Consider the following 17,503-nt stretch of genomic DNA (forward strand, 5'->3'; position numbering starts at 1 on the left):
GCCGATGATCTGGCCGGGGATTCCGCTCCTAGAGGAAACTCCTGAGGTCACTGTCCATATATGGACATTGACGTCAGGGGCTCCTCCTGGAGCGGAATCCCCTGGCAGAGTCGGCAACGGGGATTCCGCTCAAGGAGTAGCCACTGACGTCACTGTCCATATATGGACAGTGACATCAAGGCTTCCCTCTAGGAGTGGAATCCCCAGCCCATGCTCTGGTTGGGGATTCCTCTCCTAGAGGAAGTGTCCACAGGGGAGTGGTGCTATCTTTAAGGGGGTGTGGCACTATCAACATGGAAAACTGTGGCACTATCTACAAGGGCACTGGCCCTTTATATGTGGGCACTGACACTAGGGTCAGCTTTTGGGGCATTATACTGTATAAGGGCAGCTAAGGGGCATTATAATGTATGGGGGCAGCTTTGGGGGCATTATGCTGTATGGGGGCATTAAGCTGTATGGGGCAGCTATGGTGCATTATACTATATTGGGCAGCTATGGGGACATTATACTGTATGGCGGCATCTGTGTGGGCATTATACTGTATGGGGGCATTACACTGTATGGGGCAGCTATGGGGGGGGGATTATGCTGCATGGGGGCAGCTATGGGGCATTATGATGTATGGGGCATCTGTGTTGGCTTTATACTGTATGGGTGCATTATACTGTATGATGGCAGCTATTTGGCATTATTCGTGTGGGAGGCACTATGGGAGCATGATACTATGTGGCCTGAACCAGGTGTGTATGGGCGAGAATTGGATGGGATTAGAGGCGTGGATTAAAAAAAAAAAAAAATTTGCCGGTACCCGCACTGCATCGTTAGTGTATGTTCACACGCACTATTTTCAGACGTAATTCCGGCGTTTTACGCCTCGAATTACGCCTGAAAAAAGTCTCCATTACGCCTACAAACATCTGCCCATTGCTTTCAATGGGTTTTACGATGTTCTGTTCCCACGAGGTGTTATTTTACGCGTCGCTGTCAAAATACGGCGCATAAAAAGACGCCCGCGAAAAAGAAGTGCATGTCACTTCTTGGGACGTACTTGGAGCCGTTTTTCATTGACTCCATTGAAAAACTGCTCCAATAACGTCCGTAAAATACGCCGCGAAAAACGCGAGTTGCTACAAAAACGTCTGAAAATCAGGAGCTGTTTTCGCCTGAAAACAGCTCCGTATTTTCAGACGTATTTTGCTAAGCCATGTGAACATACCCTTATACTTGAAAGTTGGGAGGTATGGTGACCGCCGCTGCATCGGTCACATTGGATGAAACGTCATCCCAGGAGGCCAGCCTGGAGGAAGAACACAGACGTCTGGGCAAGTATATATATATTTTTTTCTCAGTTGCGTTTTTGCAGCGGAATCGCTGCGATTCCTTCGCAATAAAAGCAACAACTGCTGTTTGTTCTGGGTTTTACCGCCCTATTGAATAAAATAGGGAAAACCCGCAACAAATAAGCAGCGTTTACGCAAATACAATTGACATGCTTCAGAATAAAACTCTGAGTTAGATACATTATCCCCTTTGAGGAAGCGAATATCGCGAAACGCGCGTCGGGGTCTACACACAGACTCCCAGGTCACCAGAGATTACTGTTATGGGTAAGATTATCAGAGCTATTAATGATAGGATAAATTATGCTGTAGAAACTACTCTTTGGATACTTATGTCCTTAGCCATTATAGTCTACACATAGATAACTAGCGTTACTTATGATAAGATACTGCCCTTTTTAGATGCCCCCTATACAGGGACTTTAATATAATATAAACCTGGCTAACCTGGTTTCTCTGTGTTCATATCATATAGAGTCTCTCCATTCATGTACCGTTTTAACGTGTTTGTTCTTATATGTATTTAATAAAATTTGTTATTCATTTTGCTATACATCTGGCTTTATACTCTGTTTCTTGTATGTATATATCTATTATGGAGTTGCCTTTGCATTATACAAGGGAGGTTGTTCCATAGGGACATTACCTAGCCCATTACTGTCTTTGCACTAGGAATTTATTAATTATTGTCTTGTAATATGTTGCATCTGTCTGTGGCAGGGTTAAACATGTATTGAACTATTTGGAAACAGATGGCTGAGAAATAATAAATTCTTAGAATCATCAGACAGTATGCAACCGAGGCTGATTTACCCAATCACATGTAGTCATACAAAGGGAGCCGACTTGCCTGCAGAACTCATTTCTATGGACTTATGAATTGCAGGTGGGGCCTGTAAAGATCTGAGGCTGAGAGATAAGCAGGTAATCAAGGGAAAACTCAAAAATCCTATCATTTGCCTGAGGTGGCATATAGAAAGCCCAGAATTCTCATTTATATCAGTTGTGTTCTGGACGTATTTGAGATACTGAAGCAGCACCTGCTGCACAATACAGAGGAGAGTCAGACAATGGCAGAAGCATCCGCAGACGATCACATAAAGCCGGCAGGAAGGAATGATGTTGCACTGACATGCTTTCATAATAAGGAACTATAAAGCAGTCATTGTGCGTGTGAATAATGATGATAAGAATAATAATCATTGTTGTTATCATTATCATATAATGGGATGCTTTCTGGCAACACAGAATTTAGGTTCATCCGAGGTGACCCCACATTTTTATATTCGGGAGCTGCATGTACAGTAATTCCCTAATATACTATGTGCATAGAGCCTGTATGGCAGCATACGTTGTCCCTGCAGATCTGTGTATGTATGATGTCATAAGATGCTTCAGTAAAAACCTCCGTAATACACCATGCATTTATGGCATTCTGTCTGAATTCGTGAGAAAAATCTGAGACACATGAAGGTACAGTATAGACCCCAAGCATTCATTTAGCAGCATATTACAGATCCGTACAACACAGATCCATAAAATGGTCATCTGCATGGGCTCTTATTCTTTTTATGAACAAATTGATAATGGATTAGGACAATGACAGAAATAGCAAATTCCCTACCATTGCCCTGCATGTCCACTTGCAGAATACAAGCTGCTATTTTTGACAGTCTAAATACTGCTGACCTCAGGGCAGCAGATACAAACTGTCATAAAACAGCCTGTCTTTGCTGATGAGCTAACAGGAAAACTGACCGCAATTTGATTTCCCCTCCTCTGCCCTCAATTCCCAATTCTATTTCCTAATATATGTGTACCTACACTTACATTTATAATGGACACATACATTATTCATTTATTTCCGGTTGCTTATGTATCATCCACATATTCCACAGCGCTGCACAGAGTGCCATCACATTCTGTGATATTAAAAAGTAAAAAACTATGTATCAAAAATGTTTCCTACAGTTGAAGATTTCACATTATTTATTATTTCATATTATATTGTTCAATATAATAACGCAAAACTAGGCAGTTGTAAATCATTATACTCAGGGTGGTAGTTCATAGCGGCAGATTGATCTTACTGTTATTCCTATAATTGTCATCATTATTACTAGTAGTCGTATAATAACTTAATTATATACAACACAGATATGTAGTGTATATTCTATCCCCAAGTAACCTCGTGCCTCCTTATGTCTTAAGGCAGAAGATTCAAAACTGCGGAAGATTGAGGTCTGAATAACAATAGCTGACATTCATTATCCTAAAGAATTGCAATGACCTTCAGTGTCTATAGACCTTTCCTGGCAGATGTTTCTTGCAGATTCCCTTGCCTGTCCTGAAGCTGTCTCCTATACCGAGCATTGATGGAGATGTGTCTGCAGATACCTGCTCCAAACATGCAAGCAATAAGGCAGGAAAATTAGACTATTTGTGCTTGTTATTTGCCAGATCATTTTTTTTCTCTCCTTTCTCCTCCTCCGCCACCGCTGCCTCCACCTCCTCCTCTCTGTTCCCTCGATGCTCCTGAGCATCCCTGTCTTCTAATGAGGTGGAGCTAATGCTGGCAGATATCTCTCCTAAGACCATAGAAAAGTGAACTTATTCAAAGCAATCTCTACTCCAGCAGACAAGAGTCTCGGCTATACACATCTCCGGTCTATTGGAAGGAAATACCTGGATCAAAACAAGCCATACACAAAGAGGAGACCTGCAAAGCTTGGGAGGTGGCTCAGCTCATACAAGAAGAGAGGCACCGCTGGTACTATTTATTATAGGAAGGATTCATGTCCCGTTATCCAGGAGCAAAACTTATTTTCCATCATGACATTGGAGATCATTGTATTGGAAATCTACAACAATGTAGAGAAGAGGCTCCAGGTGAACGCAGCATATTCTGAAAGGTAGATATTACCTGTATTTATGAGCATTGAACATGGACTGTATGAGCGCATTGCATGTATAGCGCTGCAGAATATGTTACCGCAATAGTGTATTTAAAGATATCTAGTCAACCGGCGCAATATTATAATAAGCCAAAATCAGCCATCAGGTTTGATCATGAATTTAAATCTAAATACAAAATAACAGATCTCTGATAGGTAATCTACACAACCCAAATACAATCTCAATGTGTCCAAATATTTCTGAAGACTTTATTATAATATGATTGTAATACAAGCCACATTAAATGTATTCAATGCCGGAATATTTCACTGTGATATATAACTAAGAAAACCCACATTAAATATGAGAATCTAAGTTTAATGTATTTAGTGTCTAAAATATTTCACGGTTAACCTGTAAGTGCTAACATATGGGTAAGGATAGATTGCACCCAAAGGTGCTCATGTCTTAAAACACTTCTTGCCGGCAGGGGATAGTCATACACTTCCTATCCTGTATCCTATAGATCAGCAATGTGTAATATCAGCTGTTCTATCTAGGTGGACAGACAATTACCTGCAGCTTTTAATATTAGGTGTTCTAATCTGTATGATGAATGGTCGATAACCTGCAGTGTGTTTCGTAATGTTTCTCTTCGCACACGTCATATACCATTCCTACACGATATGCACACTTGTGGTTAATGTTTGGTAAGGAACATGTCCTCCCTGCTCCATTTTTTTTTGGGCATCAGGACCATGACCATCAGGCCAGAAACATTTCTGTTGAGAGGATCATTGACCTCTATGAGGAGCAGATGTCTAGCACATAGTAATCACACTAGACATCTATGGTGCCACAAAATAACAGACCACGGATGTCCAAAGTATACAATTTTCACTATAAATTGCACCGAATAGAGGTCAATGGCTCGCTTGGGGGATCATTTTTGTCTCAATGGTCCTCCTTCTCTGCCCAGAACATAGGACGGAGCAAAGGCAACAACCCTTATAACACCAAATACAAGTATATACACGCAGACTGATATAGTGTCACACATGTTGTATACACTATAAACCCTCTGATAACTAATATATACATGAAATAGAATAGAAACTAATGAACTAACAAGTGGAGAGATGTATTAGTGGTGGAAAAATAATCCCATTTAAACAGAATACTAGTTTGGTGCAAATAGGTTTTTGCATTACTTAGTATATTGTAGCTTGATATTATGGCAGCTGCTTGATAACTGATCCTTGTGTTATGCACTGGGGACATCTTGGGTGTTCAATCATCAGCTAAATCTGACAGCGAGAAATTCTAGAGGGCATTAAGAACAGAGACGCTCATAACTCAGAGGTAGCTTGAACAAGGTAACCTGATTTACAGGTGATGGCATATTAAGACATATAAACGCTGCCTCTGACTATGCCAACCTGTCAAATGTGTTATTAGATGTCAGCATTTTATTAACTTAGAAGATTTGTGCAATTACAATTATCATGCAATTTTTCTAGAATAATCAACATGTTGATACAATGACTGCAATTCATAAATTTCATTCCGTACGCTCCCACAGCAACGACAAAGTACGCCCGTTCTCATGATCAGTGGGGGTCCCAGCGGTCAGACCCCCACCGATCTCATATTTATCACCTATCCTGTGGATAGGTGATAAATAATGATTATGGGAAAATCCCTTTAAACTACATCTGCAACCATGGAATGATATGTTTACATTGCAGTAATTTTACCAACATGTTGATTATTAGAGAAAAATTGTATAATAATTCTAGCAGTGCCAGAAAAGGTGCGTAAAGTCTTTTTTTGAAACCTGCGAAATTAGTTTTTGAATACGCAGCGCAATCGCAACAAATTTTGCAACTTTTGCCATTTGTTTTACGAAATCGTACTTTTTTATTGAACTCAAAGGAAAAATTCTGCAACAAGCACAGCCTTACCTCAACACATACCCACAGATCATGACATTATCCAAGTACTTCTGTGGCTATAGAAAGCATAAAACCATTATAGGAAATTGTTAATAAGGCTAAAGGGATTTTTGCAGTATAATGAGTGTTCAACATGTGATTTTGCAGCCCATGTGACTGCAAGATCGCTCTACAACTGTGTCAGATTCCATGCTGTAGTATACAAACCAAAGCAATGGAGAATTTTCCCTCCCTAGCAATGTTACAGCAAAGCTTGGTGGCTAAAAACTTCATTGGAACGCTCTGTCTTCTGGAACCTTGGTTCTGAACCTGTGGTACATGTACTTCAAGGGGTACATGCCATATCTCTAGACTGGGTACTCGGACTCTGCTCATGCTGTGCTTTTAGGCAGCACAGTATATGATCGTAGCCTTGAAGGTATTTTGATGTAATTTATACAAGGGGGTACTTGGCTTGGTAAACACTTTTCTATAAGGGTATGTTCACACGAGGGCGTCCGTAACGGCTGAAATTACGGGCATGTTCCAGCCTGAAAACATCCCCGTAATTTCAGCCGTAACTGCATGTGCAGGCGCTTGAACGCCGCGTCCATTACGGACGTAATTGGCGCTGCTATTCATTGGCGTCAATGAATAACGGCTCCAATTACGGCCAAAGAAGTGACAGGTCACTTCTTTGACGCGTGCGTCTATTTACGCGCGTCTTTTGACAGCGGCGCGTAAATTACGCCTCGTGTGAACAGACAAACGTCTGCCCATTGCTTTCAATGGGCAGATGTTTGTCAACGCTATTGAGGCGCTATTTTCGGACGTAATTCGGGGCAAAAACGTCCGTAATTAGTGCGTGTGAACATACCCTAACACATAGGTACACAGGAAAAGTATTTGATGTATGATTATGATTAGTATACTAAGTAGATCATGTCCGTCTAATATAATTCTCTTAGGGTACAGTCACACAAGGCAGTTTTGTTGCAGACATTTATGCGACTGTTGCTTATCTCTCAATAGAATCCATGCACGTGCTGCTGAAACAACCCCACTTAGATGTATGGAATGGATTTCACACGATGAAATTTCTGTAACTATTCTGCTTTGTGTGAACAGTATTTGTCTTTATGTAGCTCTGCAATCTCTACATTGCCAATATACCTGAAGAAGTGCTCTCTCCTAACATATAAAAAAAATATTTTTACATGGACTATACCAATGTTTTGTACATGGAACCTGAATATATATATATATATAGAGAGAGAGAGAGAGAGAGAGATACATATATATATTCAGGTTCCATGTACAAAACATTGGTATAGTCCATGTAAAAATAATTTTTATATATATATATATATATATATATATATATATATATATATATACACATTTCATGGTCACTTTATTTAAACATCTAATTGGCCAATCACGTGGCAGTACATAAATGCATAACAACATGGAGTCATGGGAAAGAGGTTCAGTTGGTTCCAGACCGATCATGAGGTTGGCAGAATGAGGGTGAAATGGGATTTCTGTTGGTATGCATATGGGGGTCTGGTTGTTGTCTGAGAAACTATTAATCTCCTGAGATTTTCACGTACAACCAATTCTAGAGTTGGTGAATGGTGCACAAAATAAAAACCTTACAGGTCATAAACACCTTTTTAAAGGGAGAATGGCGCAAGTTGAAAAGAAGGCAGTAACTCCAGAAGACCATGTGTTACAACAGTGGGCTGTATGAGAGCATCTCTGAATGAACGACGGACATGCAGCAGCAGACCATAAGGCCACGTTCACACGTGGCAGAATTTTTCCGCTGCAAATGTTGGTGCAGATTCGGGGCAATTATGCAACGAATCTGCACCAACACTTGCATATTTGACAGGTAATTCGTACGTTGCAGATATCACAGTGGACTTGCCACAGATTTCCGTTTTTGCATTGCAGAGGCTGAAATCCGCAGTGAAATTCCGCTGCTTCTCTGCAACATAATGAGCATGCTGCGGAGGGGAAATTCTGCACCGCAGCCTATGGTCCGCACAGTTATTTTCCGCAACGTCTGAACTAAGTCTACTAAAAATGGATAGAAACAAATATAAAAACCGGCTGCTGCTGAATTCCACTGCGGACTGTCCGCAGTGGAATTCAACAGCAATTCTGCCACGTCTGAACGTGGCCTAAAGGGTCAGGTTCAACTACTGTTAGCTTAGAACAGGAAACTGATGCTGCCATGGCCATAGATGAATTTACTAATGAAAATATTACTCAGTTTGAAGAATCTCAATTTTTGCTGCACCGTGCAGGGTCATGTTTGGCAAAAAACAAACAAACACACGGATGCATTCTCCTCTGTGTTAAATGTTAATTCTGGTCTCTGGTGGTGGAATCATGTGGGAACTGTTTCTTTGGCACACATTAGATCTCTTAGTTGAGTAAGACTACATTCACACGTTTCGTATTTTGCTGCGGAAAATACGCAACAAAACCGCAGCAAATCGCGCATTTTTCAATGCATGTTTCGGTGCGTTTTTTACGTTTTGATGCATTTTTTCATGCTGCGGGCTTTGGTGCGATTTTCCACAGCACTAGGCAGATACATTTCGCAAGCGGAAACGCAAGATAAATTGACATGCTGCGGATTCTAAAAGACGCACCGCAGGTCAATTTCGGTCCTGAAAAATACTGCAGCGTGTACATGAGTTTTCCTGGAATCTCATTGACTATGCTGGTAGTGTATTATGATGCGGATTCGTGTGCATTGAGTTTAAGGGTATGTGCACACGAGGTCATTACGTCCGTAATTGACGGACGTATTTAGGCCGCAAGTACCGGACCGAACACACTGCAGGGAGCCGGGCTCCTAGCATCATAGTTATGTACGACGCTAGGATTCCCTGCCTCGCTGCCGGACAACTGTCTCGTACTGAAAACATGATTACAGTACGGGACAGTTGTCCGGCAGAGAGGCAGGGACTCCTAGCGTCGTACATAACTATGATGCTAGGACCCCGGCTCCCTGCAGAGTGTTCGGTCCGGTACTTGCGGCCGAAATACGTCCGTCAATTACGGACGTAATGACCTCTTGTGCACATACCCTAAGGGTGCAATCATACGCGGAAGATTTTGCTGCAGAAATTTTCTGCGACTAAGAATTTGTTCCATTTATCTAATTGGGATCATTTCTGAAGCAGGTGCATCGATTTCTGCAAGATCAATTTAGATTAAAGGAACTGATTTTCCGCCGCAGAAGATTTCTGCAACAAAATCTGCCGCGTGTGACTGCACCCTAAGGCCTCGTGAACACTGCTGTAGTCGTGTGCACGATCCGTGATTACGGCACGGACGGCTGCGGAGTGTCATCCACAGGCCATCCACAATTGACTTTTAGCAGCCCGGACCGCAAATGCGGCCCGTAAAATATGTTATACTATTTTTGTGCGGTCTGGGCTCCCAGCCAGTGTACGTTCCGTGGAAACCACGGTCGTGTGCATGGGCCCTTTAAAAATAAATGGGTCTGCAATTCATCTGCATTTTTGCGGATAAACTGCGGACGCAAAAACACGGTCGTGTGCATGAGGACTAAGGCCTTATTTACACGAACGCTGTTTTTCACGTCCGAGGTGCATCCGTGCTCAGCGCTGCAGGACGCGATGTCACCCATCCCCCATAGTTGACAATCCATGGAGGGATGCGTGATGCACAAAAAGAACGGACATGTCCTATTTTCGCACGGACCCTTCACACGGTCCGTTGAAACAACGGCTGTGTGACCGGCCACATTGAATTACATAGGTCCGTGGGACGGCCGCTGTCTCAACGGCCGTTCCACGGACGTTTAACACGTTCGTGTAAATAAGGCCTAAATGACATAGCCTTCCCGAGTATTCTGGCTCATCACATGCATCCCTTTATAGTTTTAATCTATTCATCTGCTTACAGCTAGTTCTAGCGTCATCTCGAGCTAATTCCATAAAAATGACAAAGAGCTCAGTGCACTGCAGTATCCTGAACAGACACCAGATCTCAATCCAATAGTGCACCTTTGGGATGTGGTGGGATCAGAGTTACACAGCATGAATGTGCAGTCGACATGTCCGCAGACACTGCATGATGCTATCAGGTTGATATGTTACAGAATGTAGGTATATTTCCAGCACCTTAAATCCATGTCAAAAACAGTCCTACCCTGTGCTAGGAAAGTCTACCTAATGAAGTGGGCACTGAGTGTATGTATAGTGTATGTTTGAGGGTATGTTCCCACGGCCTATTTCCAAACGTAATTCGGGCATTTTACGCCTCGAATTACGCCTGAAAAAACTGCTCCATTACGCCTACAAACATCTGCCCATTGCTTTCAATGGGTTTTACAATGTTCTGTTCCCACGAGCTGACAAAAGACGACGCGTAAAAAGACGCCCGCGTCAAAGTAGTGCATGTCACTTCTTGGGACGTTTTTGGAGACGTTTTTCATTGACTCTATTGAAAAACAGCTCCAATAACGTCCGTAAAATACGCAGCGAAAAACGTGAGTAGTTACAAAAATGTCTGAAAATCAGGAGCGGTTTTCAGGCGAAAACAGCTCCGTAATTTTAGACGTATTTTACTACTGCGTGTGAACATACCCTATGTGAGAGTGTAACTGTCAAATTTGTCATTTAGTGGTGTTTTACACTATTTATAAACTGGATTAACAAGTCTGACCACATAATTCGTATAAAAATTTGGCCACTTAAATCGACAGGTGCGATCCGCTGCTGGGGTGGAATGTTTGCTGCAAGGTAGGGACATAACTATCTGCATAGAACTCAATGTATTATTATAGGAGACAATGTAAAGTGAGCACTATGTATATAGTCTATTTTAGCAATTTCTTGCAAATATATTTATCTTTTTAGGGCAGAAGTGTTAATGCATTGTGGTAACTCAGATTACTGTATTTCCTCGACTATTGGGCATTTTTTTTTAATCCATTGGTTTTTGACCTCCACATGTTATCTCTAGCCTCTCCAAATTAATTTCAAACTCATGCCTAAAACTTCTAGCGCTATTACACCCATGTATAGACCCTGAAAACTCCAGAACATGTGAAGATCCTAGATTATAATCCACTTTGGGACTATTTTAATCCCATGTCAAACCAGGGGACAATAAAATGGATTGACATTGTCACAACAAACTCATGTAACATATTTGCATGTTATGTACCTTCCTTCTATGTTTCCCTACGTCATGGTCAGGCCTCAGAAAAAGGAATATGGGGCGTAACTAGTGGGGCTGCAGAGGTAGTAGTCATACCGGGCCCTGGTGTCTAAGGAGGCCCAACAGTCCTTCTACCACCTAAAATGACACATCAGTATTGTAAATGTCACATAGTAGGTGAGGCCCTGTTTTAGATCTTGCATTAGGGCCCAGGAACTTCAAGTTACGCCTCTAGCTTTGTGTAAACTAAGGGTGGAGTCTAAGGGACCCCTCATGAGGGGTATGGATTTTGCACAGGCAATTCCCAGGTCATGTGCCCTGAGTAGTTTCTAAAAGCAACCTCCGACAGCTTGTTGCCAAAATTGATAGGAACAGAAGCATGGTTGTCCAAATCCAAGATCAGGGCTGCCAGAGTTCATGCAATATGACATAGATAGATAAAGGCCAGGACAGGCAGTGATCAAAAGGCAGATTCAAGCAACGGTCAGGATCACATCCAAAATAGCAAACAATAAACACTTATACAAATTAACAAGAACCAAGGAACCTTATTGCTTGGGCATAGTGTGGCAGGTTTAAATAACCATAGGCTGAGCACCAATAGTTGACATGTGCCTGTCCCTTTAAGATATTGCACGGTGCATGCTGCTTTGGACAGAATAGCCGCATTGAGGCAAGGAAGAGGACATTGGCTGCACAGATAGGTGCCAAGGCCCAATCCCCTTATGCCTTAAATATCATCCATTCATCTTTTTGTTAAATTGAATTGAATAGGTTAGAGAGGAAAAATACCCTGTTCATGACAGTCTTAGCTTTTCTGGACATACAGGGGAGAATTTATTAAGACTGGCGATTTATATGCCAGTCCTAATATTAAAAATGCCTCTTAATAAATTAGGTGCATTTCTGGCTGTCCGTGCGCTACAAAATCAAATATATGAAAGCTATGAGCTGGCGTAAATTTGTGCTATAAATGACGCCATATTTTAAAGCGGCCTAAAAATCAAATGGTTGCAAAAAAATTTCGCTAAAACTTTGCACAAAAATTGTGACTTTACTATACCAGAAAACTGGCGTAAAGTGTTCAAAAGTTTCCCCCCATAGTACTTGTAGCGATACACACAGGTAACTTCTTACATGTTCTGCGACTTCTGTGCAAGCTCACCAACCCCTCCACTGAACTTTCCTCAATTCTAAAATGTAGTAGAAATACAAAATAAATTCACAATCTTGCTGTCAGAACTGTAGCTAAACTTTCCTTAACCTGGGGAAAAGATTCAGTTCCGCACCTTAGCCCTATATCTGAATACTGGGGCTGGCATGCCCCTTACACTCAGCACCAGGGGCACATGCCCTGCTAGCCAGACATAAAGCAGAGAAGCATGTCTAAGGGTATGTTCACACAAGGTCATTACGTCCGTAATTGACGGACGTATTTCGGCCGCAAGTACCGGACCGAACACAGTGCAGGGAGCCGGGCTCCTAGCATCATACTTATGTACGATGCTAGGAGTCCCTGCCTCGCTGCAGGACAACTGTCCCATACTGAAAACATGATTACAGTACGGGACAGTTGTCCGGCAGCGAGTCAGGGACTCCTAGCGTCGTACATAACTATGATGCTAGGAGCCCGGCTCCCTGCACTGTGTTCGGTCCGGTACTTGCGGCCGAAATACGTCTGTCAATTACGGACGTAATGACCTCGTGTGAACATACCCTCACTGGTCTAGTAAGTTGTGCCAGAATTATCATGCCATGTGTGCCATTTTGATTAATTAGTTGCAATTTGAATCATTATTGCCATCTGGTAAATTCATTCATCCTATTGATAAATATCTGCCATTTTTGAAAATAAAATTTCAAGCTTCAATAAATTATTAAATTATGTTAATGCCTATTGTTTATCATTCAAGCCCATTCATCTGTATCCTATTGTACCCTACAGGGGGTCATTAGTTAAGGATTGTGAGATGACTGGAATCTTCCTTTAATTACCTCCTGCTACTCATCAGCAATTACAGTTTTCGATTGATTTTCTGCAGACCTTTAGAAATGTTTATTGCTGAATTATAATATCAGAAGGTCTAACAGCAGGCTTTTCTTTCTCCTTCTGTGCTGCACAAATATGCAAATGTTCAAGGGTGAGAACTTACATAGATTACATGGAATACACAAATAATAAAATGTTCTTAAACTGGAACATTGTGCCGCAGCTGATATCCTGTCTAAAGGCGTTGTTTGGAATTAGAGATAAGGGTCTATTTTTTTTACAGGATAGTTGATAAATGTCTGATTGCTAGGGGCCTTACCGCTGGGACCCAAACCAATCAATAGAACAGGGGTACCGAGCAATCCATCCCCCACCCTCTCGTTTCTCCTCACTACACAACTGCAGTAAATAGGAGTTTGAATGGAGTGGTGGTCACGCATGTGCCCTGACAATCCATTCAATGTCTATGGGGCCAAAGGAAACAGCCCATCACTGTACTCAGCTGTTTCCATCAGTTGGTTGGTCTATGCTGTTCAATGATGTTTTCGCCTTCCTCTGGATCAACTGGGATTTGTAAGCATAAAGTTTTGGAATTGGAACTTTAGTCAACTTTTTATAATTAAGCAGTATAGATTTTTTGAGTTACTGAAACTCATCAAAGTAGCTAAAATGCAGAAAGGACTAAGGGCGTATTCACACAGTGCAGTTTTGCCCAAACTGCAAAAACACGTGTTCTTACCGCGATTTGCAGTGGGTTTTACAGTTAGCATGTTATCCGCCGTAAATTGAGATTAAAATGCGTGCGTTTTTTCAGTGCAGTTTAAATATCATGGTCTAAATTAAAGAAGCACTCCCACAAATTTTTTTATTCTCTGGCCCTGTAAAGAATCTGCCAGACACAACTTCTGTGTCGACGCCCATAGGTAATCAGTCTGCACCTGCTTCTAGGTCTGTGAGACTGACTCCATCTTCCACCACCCAGGATGGCAGGCTTAGGAGTGGGAGAGCCTATCACAGCCTGGCCAGATGGAGCTAGCTCCAGCCCTCTGTCTATTTATACCTGCCTTTCCTGTTCCTCCTTTGCTTGTGATTCTTCTCTGTTTGTTTCCTGGCCCTGCTGCAGCTTCTTGAACTACTGATCCTCTGCTTGTGATTGACCTTGGCTTTTCTGACCACTCTTCTGCTCTGCGTTTTTGTACCTCGCTCATCTCCTGGTTTGACTCGGCTCGTTCACCTCGCTTGTTGCTCACGGTGTTCCCGTGGGCAACTTCCCCATTTCCCTGGCTTCTTTGTACCCTTGTCTGTTTGTCTGTCGTGCACCTATTGAGTGTAGGGACCGTCGCCCAGTTGTACCCCGTCGCCTAGGGCGGGTCGTTGCAAGTAGGCAGGGGCTGAGTGGCGGGTAGATTAGGGCTCACTTGTCTGTTTCCCTACCCCGACATTACAGGCCCATTGGAAAGGCACATTACGTAAATTGTGGTGAGGGTATTTTTCTTACCGATGGCTGTATTTGTGAGTTATCCCCTCCCTTCCGGTCCTCAGCTGTGTCATGTGACCAGAAATAGGACTCTCCAACTGCCACAGCGTCTCATGTGTGGACAGGAAGTCAGATTCTCCATTCATTCCTATAAGGCCAGATTCACACAAATGTGGAGAATCTCGGGCGTGAAAAATGTGACGTGTTTTAACAGCCGTCACACGGACGTACTTTACGTTTGTCTGAATTTGGCCTAAGGCTGGGTTCACACAACCTATTTTCAGACGTAAACGAGGCGTATTATGCCTCGTTTTACGTCTGAAAATAGGGGTACAATACGTCGGCAAACATCTGCCCATTCATTTGAATGGGTTTGCCGACGTATTGTGCAGACGACCTGTAATTTACGCGTCGTCGTTTGACAGCTGTCAAACGACGATGCGTAAATTGTCTGCCTCGGCAAAGAAGTGCAGGGCACTTCTTTGCTACGTAATTTGAGCTGTTCTTCATTGAACTCAATGAAGAGCAGCTCAAGATATACGAGCGTCACAGACGCCTCGTATATTACGAGGAGCTGCTTTTACGGCTGAAACGACGCAGCTGTTTTCTTATGAAAACAGGCTGTAATTTCAGCCGTAAATGACAGCTAGCGTGTGAACATACTCTTAGACTCACATCGAGGCTGTAATCAATAGCGAAACTAACTTCTTGTCCACACGAGACGCTGTGGCAGTTGGAGAGTCTTATTGTGGGTCACATGACACCGCTGAGGACCACAAGGGAGTGGATAACTCAAAAATACAGCCACCGGTAAGAATATTACCTCCACCACAATTTACATAATGTGCCTCTCTAATGGGCCAGAGAATAAAAAATTGTGTACTCCTTTAAATAGATACGCATGACAAGGTGATTCACGTCCATGTGCTGTGTGTTGAAAAAAAATACACAGCACACGGAGCCATAGATTTCAATGGAGCCATTCAGACATGCGGAGGTTTTCAAGCAACGAGTGTCCGTTGAAGTCAATGGATGCGTGAAAACCACGGACAGCATACGGATGCACATCTGCATAAATTACATAGTAATGCAGAGAAAAAAAAACGCAGCGTTTTTTACGCACGCAAATCGGACACGTTCGTCTGAATGGTCTTGTCCACACGTACCGGAATTGCTGCGTATTTTCTGTCCGGAATTGCGGACGGAAAATATGCAGCAGAATACAGTAGCAGCAAAGTGGGTGAGATTTAACAAATCTCATTCCGCAGGAGAATGTCTGCTAGTTTTAACGGAAATGCTGCAGAGATTTTCTACAACAATTCTGTAACGCGTGGACAAACCGACACTTTACCGGGCTAAAGTTCAGACACATGGACCCTTCCTTATCTGTCTTTAGGGTGCAGTCACACATGGCAGATTTTCTTGCAGAAATTTTCTAGGACTAAAAATCAGTTCCAATTATCTGAAAGGAACTTGCAGAAATCCATGCACCTGCTGCAGAAACAACCACATCCAGATGAATGAAACTGATTTTCAGTCGCAGAAAATGTTGGCAACCAAATCTGCCTTGTGTGGCTGCACCCTTATTTAGACTGCTCTGTTCTGATGTGCCAAAAACAAATAAATGTGATAAATATATGTTAGCTGCCAGTGGTTTATTGTATGTGAATTAATTTTGTATTGCATTCATATTTTTTTGTTAGAATAGTCATGTAATATTTGTCTTTTAAAACCTTCAAGGGCTATTCCCATCACAGGAAGTGATGCCATATCGATAGGATATGCCATCACTTTCTGATTAGTGGGAGTCTAAGGGTATGTTCACACGGCCTATTTACGGACGTATATCGGGCGTTTTTGCCCCGAACTACGTCCGAAAATAGCGCCTCAATAGCGCTGACAAACATCTGCCCATTGAAAGCAATGGGCAGACGTTTGTCTGTTCACACGAGGCGTATATTTACACGCCGCTGTCAAATGACGGCGCGTAAATGGACGCCCGCGTCAAAGAAGTGACCTGTCACTTCTTTGGCCGTAATTGGAGCCGTTATTCATTGACTCCAATGAATAGCAGCGCTAATTACGCCCGTAATTGACGCGGCTCTCAAGTGCCTGCACATGCCGTTACGGCTGAAATTACGGGGATGTTTTCAGGCTGAAACATCCCCGTAATTTCAGCCGTAACGGACGCCCTCGTGTGAACATACCCTTAGGCCCCATGTACACGACCATAAAATCGCCCATAATTACGGACCTATTCATTTCTATGGCCAACGGACACCTTCCCGTATACTTACGGAAAGGTGTCCGTGCCGTAGAAACTTTCCAAAAAAAAAATAGGACATGTCCTATTCTTTTATTTTACGGACCATTCTCCAATACTTTATAATGGGAGCACGGCCCGTAAATGCGGATGGCTGTCTGCAGCCGTCCGTGCCCGCAATTACGGGTCAGAATTACGGCCACGGTCGTGTGCATGGTGTCTAACTGCTAGAATGTCAACTGATCCTTAGGGTATGTTCACACGGCAGCGTCCGTTACGGTTGAAATTACGGTACTGTTTTCAGGAGAAAACAGCTCTGTAATTTCAGCCGTAATGGCATGTTGAGGCGCTTTTCGCTGCGTCCCTTACGGACGTAAATGGAGCTATTTT

The 17,503-nt window shown here is 42.6% G+C and overlaps 1 protein-coding gene across 1 annotated transcript in view; it reads left to right on the forward strand.

Moving 5' to 3' along the window:
• The first annotated feature begins 3,677 nt into the window (after nucleotides 1–3,677).
• SERTM2 (serine rich and transmembrane domain containing 2) overlaps nucleotides 3,678–17,503 on the forward strand; it is a 29,988-nt gene continuing 16,162 nt past the window's right edge. The window contains exon 1 of the mRNA XM_075834349.1: nucleotides 3,678–4,255. The gene's annotated coding sequence lies outside the window, so the exon portion shown is untranslated. The remainder of the gene's footprint in view (nucleotides 4,256–17,503) is intronic.

Source organism: Rhinoderma darwinii, chromosome 8, assembly GCF_050947455.1.
Source record: "Rhinoderma darwinii isolate aRhiDar2 chromosome 8, aRhiDar2.hap1, whole genome shotgun sequence".
Classification (NCBI taxonomy): domain Eukaryota; kingdom Metazoa; phylum Chordata; class Amphibia; order Anura; family Rhinodermatidae; genus Rhinoderma; species Rhinoderma darwinii.